Raw genomic sequence first — 9,981 nt, 5'->3', positions numbered from 1 at the left:
TAATGACTATTGTTATTCGGATATTGATTTTGATTTCTTAGTTTATCATATTGGTTTATTTATTCAATCCTGCACTTAATTATTTAATTGCTTGATCACCAATTGAATACTATCTATGAATCTAGAGTTGAACTCGAAAGTGGGAATTCTAGATTGCATATAGGATTGAGTAGAGCAAGTTCTTGAACCTGGGCCTCGGGGAACGGATTTGCGGTTAGGATAGACATATACCTAATTGCCTTGCTTGGTTAATTTATAGGAATTGTAAATGCGTTCTTGTTGATTCTAACTCCATAGACATATAGGCGTTAGGTTAGCTTGAATAGGCGAGTAAGAACTCAACAGATTCTTATGAGCAATATTAACCCTGTCAACCAATAAACTAGATAAATTAGTTAGTCAATTCAATTGAAGAATACAATAGGAATGTTAGATAGCCCATAACCATAGATCGTTTTCATTACATTGATATCATAAAAATCTACTTTTCCTCTGTTTAAAGTTCATTATTTATATTTCATTATTTAATTAGTATAGAATCAAATACTTCTAGGTTTAATTCTTGTATAGATAATTAGGATAGTCTAGTTTAGTTAATAGTTAATCACAAGTCCTCGTGGGAACGATACTCTACTCACTACTTTATTACTTGACGATCATGTGCACTTGCGTGAGTGCGTTTGGCCGCAACAATACATCATATTATTGTTCCGGGTTAGTTATCATGGCATGGTGAGCCCGTGGTGAGACTAGAGAGATTGATGACTGAGTGAGGCCGAGAACCTGATTATGAGTGATAGTTATGGAATCGGGCTGCACCCCGCAGCGGTTATATTGATGTTATGATAGCGCTTGGGCTAAATGAGCCCTTCCGGAGTCTGTAACACAACCCCAGTGAGCGCAATTGATATTATTAAGGGATGGATCTTCCCTGGACATGGATCTTGTCCGAAGTACTTGATACTTGGAGTTGGATCTTTTCTATCGGGTTGGATTACGCTTTTCCTTGGTACTGAGTGACTGTTGTCAGTGATGTAAATATATATTATGGGATGGATCTTCCCTGGGCCGTATGAGCCACATAGAGTACCGAGTGGTTGAGTATTTGAGAGTGTGAGAGCATGAGGCTGACAACGTGGTGCATCACATACAGCATGTGCATTGGCATGTAGAGGTAGTAGAGAATATTCTTTACACTATTCGCATCTGCTCTACTTTACTGTTTTGAACAGCATATTAAATTGAAAGCATGCCTACAATTCTGCATAGTTATTTCTATTGTTATCTGTAACGGTTAAGTTCGTCACTACCCTTCAGTCTAAAGTTTAGACTCGTTACTTACTGAGTTGGTGTACTCACGTTCTCCCTGGAGGGTCAAGCTGCTAGTTACATTTGGAAACTATTTGGAAATGCTCTTGGAATTTAGACTCCTGCCGCCCGCACACCCGAGCAGGTACTGTAGGGACTCCAGACACCGGGGGGGCCACTAGCCCAGCCGGTTGCAGCTGCTCAGGATTATGTGGTTCCTGTCATTCCTGATGATTAGCATCGTAGATTGGAGAGGTTTGGGAGACTCCAGCCTCTATAATTCAGCGGTGCAGAGGGAGAGGATGCCTAGGGTTTCTTAGACAGATGTCAGTGGGGTCTCGTTTGTGTAGCGCCACTTACATGGCAGGAGTTCTCCGTTTTCTTCTTGGAGTAGTATGTGTTGCAGTCTCGCAGAAAGGAGCTGCGCAGACAGTTTGAGCAGTTGCATTAGGAGGATATGACTATGACGCAGTACGAGATGAGATTTTCTGAGTTGGCCTGTCATGCTGTTTGGTTGGTTCCCACAGACACAGAGAGGATCGGGAGGGTTTGATGGCTTCGCGTATCAGCTGCGGATACTGATGACTAGAGAGAGGGTGTCTGGTGCTACTTTTTAGGAGGTTGTTAACATTGTTCGGGAGATAGAGTCTGTTCGCCACCAGGAGTAGGTTCAGAGGGAGGTCAAGAGGCCTCGTGGATCAGGTAGTATTGGTGGTGTTCCTTCTGGAGGTCAGTTTCACCACGGCAGGGGTCATCCCTACAGGCATGCTCAGACGGCTCGTCCTATTCATCGTGATGCATCATTTAGCCATGGTTCTCACAGTTCTCAGCAGGGTCACTCATATCTCTGTGCTCTCCCAGCTTAGAGTTTGACTCATGCACCATCATCTCAGGGTTCCTCTATGTCGAGTCCTTCTAGCGGCTATCCCGGTGCTTGGGGCTCCCTTCAGTCCCCACTGCCATTTACAGGGAGAGGTTGCTTTGAGTGTTGAGATTTGGGTCATATCAAGATGAAATGTCCCCGCCTTACGGGAGGTTCATCTCAGCAGAGGAGTCGGCCTTCAACTTTTGCACCAGTTACTTCACCATCCGCCCAGCCAGCTCGAGGTGGAGCTCAGTCAGCTAGGGGTCTCCCTAGAGGTAGAGGCCGATCAGTTGGCGGTCAGGCCCGTTTATATGCACTCCCTGCCAGACCAGATGTTATTGCTTCAGACACAGTGATCACAGGTATTGTCTCAGTATGTCACCGAGATGCTTCTGTATTATTTGACCCTGGTTCCACCTATTCATATATATTATCGTATTTTGCCGATTATCTGGATATGCCCTGAGTCTTTAGTTTCATTTGTTCATGTATCTACTCCGGTGGGCGATACTATTATTGCGGACCGTATGCATAGGTCGTGTGTAGTGACTATTGGGGGATTGGAGACTAGAGTTGATCTTCTACTGCTTAGTATGGTTTATTTTGACGATATTGGGTATGGATTGGTTGTCTCCATGTCATGCTAGTTTGGACTATCACTCGAAGACAGTGACGCTGGCGATGCCGGGGTTGCCATGGATTGAGTGGCGAGGTTCTTTAGATTATGTCCCCAGTAGAGTGATTTCATACTTGAAGGCTCGGTAGATGGTTGGGAAGGGTTGTTTATATTATTTGGCTTTTGTGAGGGATGTTGGTGCTGAGACCCCTGCTATTGATTCTGTTCCGGTGGTGCGAGATTTTCCGGATGTGTTTCCTTTAGACCTGCCGGGCATGCCACCGGATCGGGATATTGACTTCGGTATTGATTGGGTGCCGAGCACTTAGCCCATTTCTATTTCATCGTATCGTATGGCACCGGCTGAGTTGAAGGAATTGAAGGATCAGCTTCAGGAACTCCTTGATAAGGGGTTTATTTGGCCTAGTGTGTAACCTTGGGGTGCACCGGTTCTATTTCTGAAGAAGAAGGATGGCACTATGAGAATTTGCATTGATTACAGGTAGTTGAACAAAGTCACAATCAAGAACAAGTATGCTTTGCCTCGTATTGATGATCTATTTGACCAGCTTCAGGGAGCGAGGGTGTTCTCCAAGATTGATTTGAGGTCAGGGTATCACCAATTGAAGATTAGGGACTCGGACATTCTTAAGACAGCTTTTAGGACCGTTATGGTCATTATGAGTACCTCGTGATGTCGTTTGGGCTGACCGATGCCCCAGCCGCGTTCATGCATTTGCTGAACAGCGTGTTCCGGCCTTATCTCGACTCGTTCGTTATTGTGTTCATTGATGATATCCTGGTATACTCTCGTAGCCAGGAGGAGCACACCCAATATTTGAGGGTTGTATTGCAGCGGTTGAGGGAAGAGAAACTTTATGCTATGTTCTCCAAGTGTGAGTTTGGCTCAGTTCAGTGGCGTTCTTGGGGCACGTGGTGTCCGGTGAGGGTATTCAGGTGGACCCAAAGAAGATAGAGGCGGTTCAGAGTTGGCCCAGACCGTCCTCAGCTATAAAGATTCGAAGCTTTCTTGGTTTGGCTGGTTATTACCGTTGGTTCGTGCAGGGTTTCTCGTTTATTGCATAGCTCTAGACCAGATTGACCCAGAAGGGTGCTCCTTTCAGGTTGTCGGATGAGTGTGAGGCGAGCTTTCAGAAGCTCAAGACTGCCTTGACCACAGCTCCAGTTCTAGTTCTACCATCAGCTTTTGGTTCCTATATAGTATATTGTGATGCTTCTCGGATCGGTATTAGGTATGTTTGATGCAGGAGGGTAATTGCTTATGCTTCGCGCCAGCTGAAGCCCCATGAGAAGAACTACCCTGTTCATGATTTTGAGTTGGTTGCCATTGTTCATGTGTTGAAGATTTGGAGGCACTATCTCTATGATGTTTCATGTGAGGTGTTTACTGATCATCGTAGCCTCCAGCACTTGTTCAAGCAGAAGTATCTCAATTTGAGGCAGTGGAGGTGGTTGGAGCTACTAATGGACTATGATATTACTATTCTGTATTATCCGGGAAATGCCAATGTGGTGGTCGATGCCTTGAGTAGGAAGGTAGTGAGTATGGACAGTCTTGCATTTATTCCTGTTGGAGAGAGACCTCTTGCAGTTGATGTTCAGGCTTTAGCCAACCTGCTCGTGAGGTTGGATATTTTGGAGCACAGTCGGGTCCTAGCTTGTGTGGTTTCTCAATCTTCATTATTTGATCGCATCAGAGAGCTCTAGTATGATGACCCCCATTTGCTTGTCCTCAAGGACAGAGTTCATCATGGTGATGCCAGATATGTGACTATTGGAGACGATGGGGTGTTGAGATGTAGGCCAGATATGTGTGCCCAATATAGATGGGCTACGGGAGTTGATTCTTGAAGAGGCCCACAGCTCGAGGTATTCCATCCATCCGGGTGCTGCGAAGATGTACTAGGATTTGAGACAGCACTACTGGTGGAGGAGAATGAAGAAGGATATAGTTGGATTTGTAGCTCGGTGTTTAACTGCCAGCAGGTAAAATATGAGCATCAGAGACCGGGTGGCTTGCTTCAGAAGATAGAGATTCCAGAGTGGAAGTGGGAGCAGATTACCATGGATTTCGTAGTTGGGCTCCCACGAACTTCGAGGAAGTTCGCTGCTATTTGGGTGATTGTGGATCGGCTGACCAAGTGAGCACACTTCATTCTTATGAGTACTACCTATTCATTAGACCGCTGGCTGAGACTTACATTATAGAGATTGTTCGCCTGCACGGTGTGCCAGTTTCTATCATTTTAGATAGAGGCATGCAGTTTACATCGTAGTTTTGGAGAGTTGGGCACTGAGGTTGAGTTGAACACAACATTTCACCCTCAGACGGACAGACAGTCCGAGGCGCACTATTCAGATATTAGAGGACATGTTGCATGCTTGTGTCATTGATTTTTGTTGTTCATGGGACTAGTTTGTGCCACTCACAGAGTTTTCTTACAACAATAGTTATCAGTCAAGTATTCAGATGGCTCTATATGAGGCTTTATATGGGAGGCGGTGTAGATCCCCGGTAGGTTGGTTTGAGCCGTGTGAGGCTAGGCTTTTGGGTACAGACTTGGTTCAAGATGCATTAGACAAGGTGAAATTGATCCAGGAGCGGCTTCGCACGGCGCAATCGAGACAAAAAAGTTATGCTGACAGGAAGGTTCGTGATGTGTTTTACATGGTCGAGGAGAAGGTTCTGCCGAAGGTTTCACCCATGAAGGGTGTTATGAGATTTAGGAAGAAGGGCAAGTTGAGCCCTCGGTTCATTGGGCCTTTTGAGGTACTTTAGAGGATTGAGGAGGTGGCTTACAAGCTTGCCTTGACACCTAGCTTGTCGAGTGTGCATCTAGTATTTCATGTTTCTATGCTTCGGAAGTATATCGGTGATCCATCTCATATTTTTGATTTCAGCACGGTTTAGTTGGATGGTGATTTGACATATGATGTGGAGCCGGTGGCTATTTTGTAGCGGCAGGTTCGAAAGTTGAGGTCAAAGGATATAGCTTCAGTGAAAGGGCAGTGGAGAGGTCAGCCCGTGGAGGAGGCCACTTGGGAGACCGAGAGGGAGATGCGGAGCAGATATCCACACCTATTTGAGCCTCCAAGTATGTTTCTAGACCCGCCCGAGGACGAACGTTTGTATAAGAGGGAGAGGATGTAACGATCTGACCGGTCGTTTCGAGAGTTATAGCCCCGTTTCCCCATTTCCTGCTTCTTTTGTGTTTTATAGCTATATTATGATATACCGGGTTAGTTGGTTCGGGTCCAGAGTGGATTTGGAGGGAATTGAGACACTTAGTCTCTTAATTGAGAGTTCAAGTTGGAAAAGTTAACTGTATGTTGACGTATGTGTAAACGACATCGAATTTTAATTATGATAGTTTTATTAGCTCTGTTAGGTGATTTTGGACTTAGGAGCGCATCCAGAATGTGATTTGCAGGTCCGTAGTTGAATTAGGCTTGAATTGATGAAAGTTGGAATTTTGGCGAATTTGACCGGCAGTGGGAATTTGGATTTCGGGGTCGCATTGGAATTCCAAGAATTTGAGTAGGTCTGTGGTGTCATTTATGACGTTTGTGCAAAATTTGAGGTCAATCGGACGAGGTTTGATAGGTTTCAGCGTCGCTTGTGGAATTTGGAAGTTTAGAAGTTCTTTAGGCTTGAATCCGAGTGTAATTTGGTGTTTTGATGTTGTTTTGGGAAATTCGAAGGTTCGACTAAGTTCGCATGGGGTTATATGACTGGTTGAGATGTTCGGTTGAGGTCCTGGGGGCCTCGGGAGGAATCTGCGAGGTTTCGGACTTGGTTTTGGAATTCAATGAGCAGCTGAAGTGCTGTTGTTGCTGGTGTAATCGCACCTGCGGAGTGGAAACTGCAGGTGCGAGTCCGAAGAAGCGAAGAAGGATCCGCTGATGCAGCCAAGAAGGAGCTGTGCAGAAGCCGCAGGCACAAAGACTTTCCCGCACATACGAGGGCCGCAGATGCGGGCAGCTAGGCGCAGGTGTGTTGTTTGGCCGCAGGTGCGATGGATTCCCACACCTGCGATATGCGCAGATGCGTTCATGAAGCCGCATGAGCGAAGTTAGGGATTTTAGGTGAAATCCGCACCTACGATGGAAATTTCTGCAGGTGCGGCATCGCAGAAGCGACAAGAGGTCCGTAGAATCAGTATTTCTAGGCAGAAAAACATCAGCTCGAGGGTTCCATATTCAATTTTTGGACTTGAGAAGCTCGGGAGAGAGGCGATTTTTCGAGGATTTTCAAGAAAAACGTTGGGGTAAGTGATTTTAACCCGTATTGGTCTAAATTTTGTGAATATATGGCTTTCTTCATTATCTAATTAGGGATTTGAGTTGGAAATTTGGGAGATTAGGGCTTGAGAATTGGAGAGTAGATTTTGGGGATTTGGAGGGGCAAATGATGTCGGATTTTGATAAATTTCGTATGGTTAGACTCGTGAGTGAATGCGCTTTCGGGTTTTGTCACTTTTGTTAGATTTCGAGACGTGGGCCCGGGGGTCGGGTTTGAGTCGATTTCGGATTTTTGCTTTAACTTAGTAGTTTTCTTGTTGAGTTGATCCTTTTAGCCTTTATTGATCGTATTGAATTACTTGTGGCTATATTCGGGATGTTTGGAGACCGATTTAAGAGGAAAAGGCATTGTGGAGTAGGATTTTGCTCGGTTTGAGGTAAGTAACGCTTTCAAACATGGTTCTGAGGGTTCGAAACCCCAAATTATGTGTTATGTGATTGGTATTGAGGTGACGCACATTCCAAGTGACGGGCGTGCACCATGAGAAATGTGACCTGGGTGATTCCATGGCACCGTATAATGACTATCCTGTTAATATCTGTGTTTTCATCATGTGATAAAGTAATTGAGTTGTCAATCATGCTAGATATCATGTTTAGGCTATATGCCGGTACTGTTGAGACCCTAGTGGTCGCTTCTTGCTGTTATCTCACTACTTTTATTGATATTCCGTACTCAGTCATGTTTATGCATTCTTATATCATATCTTAGTCTCGGTTATTTATTGATATATCATATCATTGTTTCGGGTTAGTTTTCATGACATGGTAAGCCCCTGGTTGATACTGGAGAGATTGATGACTGAGTGAGGCCGAGAGCCTGATTATAAGTGACAGTTATGGGATCGGGCTGCACGCCGCAGTGGTTATATTGATGTTATGATAGCGCTTGGGCTGTAGGAGGCCCTCCATAGTCTATAACACACCCCCAGTGAATGCAATTGATATTACTGAGGGATAGATCTTCCCTGGACATGGATCTTGTCCGAAGTACTTGATACCTGGAGATGGATCTTCTCCACCGGGCTGGATTGCCCTTTTCCTTGGTACTGAGTGACTGTTGTTAGTGATGTATATATATATTCCGAGATGGATCTTCCCTAGGTCGTATGAGCCATATACAGTACCGAGTGGTTGAGTATTTGAGATTGTGAGCACATGAGGCTGACAGCGTGGTGCATCACATACAGCATGTGCATTGGCATGTAGAGGTAGCAGAGTGATATTCTTTACATTGTTCGTATCTGCTCTACTTTACTGTTTTGAACTGCCTATTAAATTGAAACAATTCTGCATAATTATTTCTATTGTCATCTGTAATGGTTGAGTTCGTCACTACCCTTCAGTCGAAAGTTTGGACTCGTTACTTACTGAGTTGGTGTACCCACGTTACTCCCTGCACCTCGTGTGCAGATCCAGGCGATACCGGTCACAACGGCGGTTGTTGATCAAGGCTTCGGAATTTGGAGACTATTGAGGTAGCTGCACGGCGTTCGCAGGCTTTGACTCTCCTTCTTATCATTTCTCGTCTTTTCAGTTTATTTCTCTAGACAATGTAGTGGACTGTATTCTGATTTAGAGGCTCATATACTCCGTGACACCCCGGTTGTGGGCTGNATATATATATATATATATATATATATATTGTACATACAGTGTACTTGATGTGAATGATTAATATATGGCTTATTGAGCAAATATATATCATGGTAAAATAATAAGTATGATATCCAAATTTGAATTCAAAAAAAACAAAAAACAAAAAGTAAGAAGTTTGCCAAAATAAATAGGAGGTACGAAAGAAAGACAGTAGTAAATGAACGGACAAAAAAAATTGCCGATATAAAAAGCTTTAAGAAAGAAAGGCACTACATCCTCCGTCATAAATTGTCTATTGTGGTTTCAAAAAATAGTTTGTCTCTGTTATAAAATAATAAAAGAAGAAGAAGAATATTGCAGAGAAAAGTAGGAAGAGAGAATTCTTATTGATATTGGATGAATTACAATAGAATAGAACCCTCTATTTATAGGGAGAGGGTGACTTAGCCACCAAGCAATGAACTTTAGAATCTCTCTAAATATAGACATTCACCATAAATACAATTCTATTTATAACAGTATCAAATTATTTGTCATTTTGAAAGTTTAAAAGTAAATTAATTATTTTTTTCCTGTTCTACCCTTAATATTAATTGTTCTTGAAGATTACAAATACCATAATTATGTTTAAGTACTAAATGAAGAGAGATTATATCCTAAGACATAAAAAAAGAGTAAAATAGTAAAAATAAAGACTACAAAGTAAATAAAGTAGAGAAATGTATAAAATAAAGACTACAAAGTAAAGTGACCATCCAAACTTGGGCAGCATTCATACAACCAAGTTTGTAAAGCCAACGGGAAGCCACCTAGTCTATAAAAAGAAGGCTTATCTTGAAACTTGTTGGAACACGAGTCAATTGTAGCTTTATAAACATCTATACCCCAGGGATAATTATTAAACTCACCGCACTCAACCAAGTCAATGTAAGACCGTGAAATACCTTTGTTTTGAGTTGAGAAAGTAAGAAGCTATTCACAAAATAAAGAACTGCTATCTTCAACGCATCATCATCTGTTTCCCATTTCTTCTTCTTAAAATAGTCTGCTAATTGGGCAAATGTCACGGATGCAGTCCCAAAATATTTTGAAATCAACCTATTCTCTGCTATGCTCTCTATACTTGTATCACCCTTACATTACAACCCAGTAACAAGTGCAAATTCACCCAAGCCAAAGCGCAACCTAGAATCATTCACTACAAACCGCATCTCATTTTTCACCTCATGATGTACTTCTCTAATAAGCAAATGGTGCATAACCCGAATCT

This window comes from Nicotiana attenuata, chromosome 10 (genome assembly GCF_001879085.1).
Source record: "Nicotiana attenuata strain UT chromosome 10, NIATTr2, whole genome shotgun sequence".
Lineage (NCBI taxonomy): Eukaryota > Viridiplantae > Streptophyta > Magnoliopsida > Solanales > Solanaceae > Nicotiana > Nicotiana attenuata.
Note: the sequence above shows the minus strand (reverse complement) of the source record.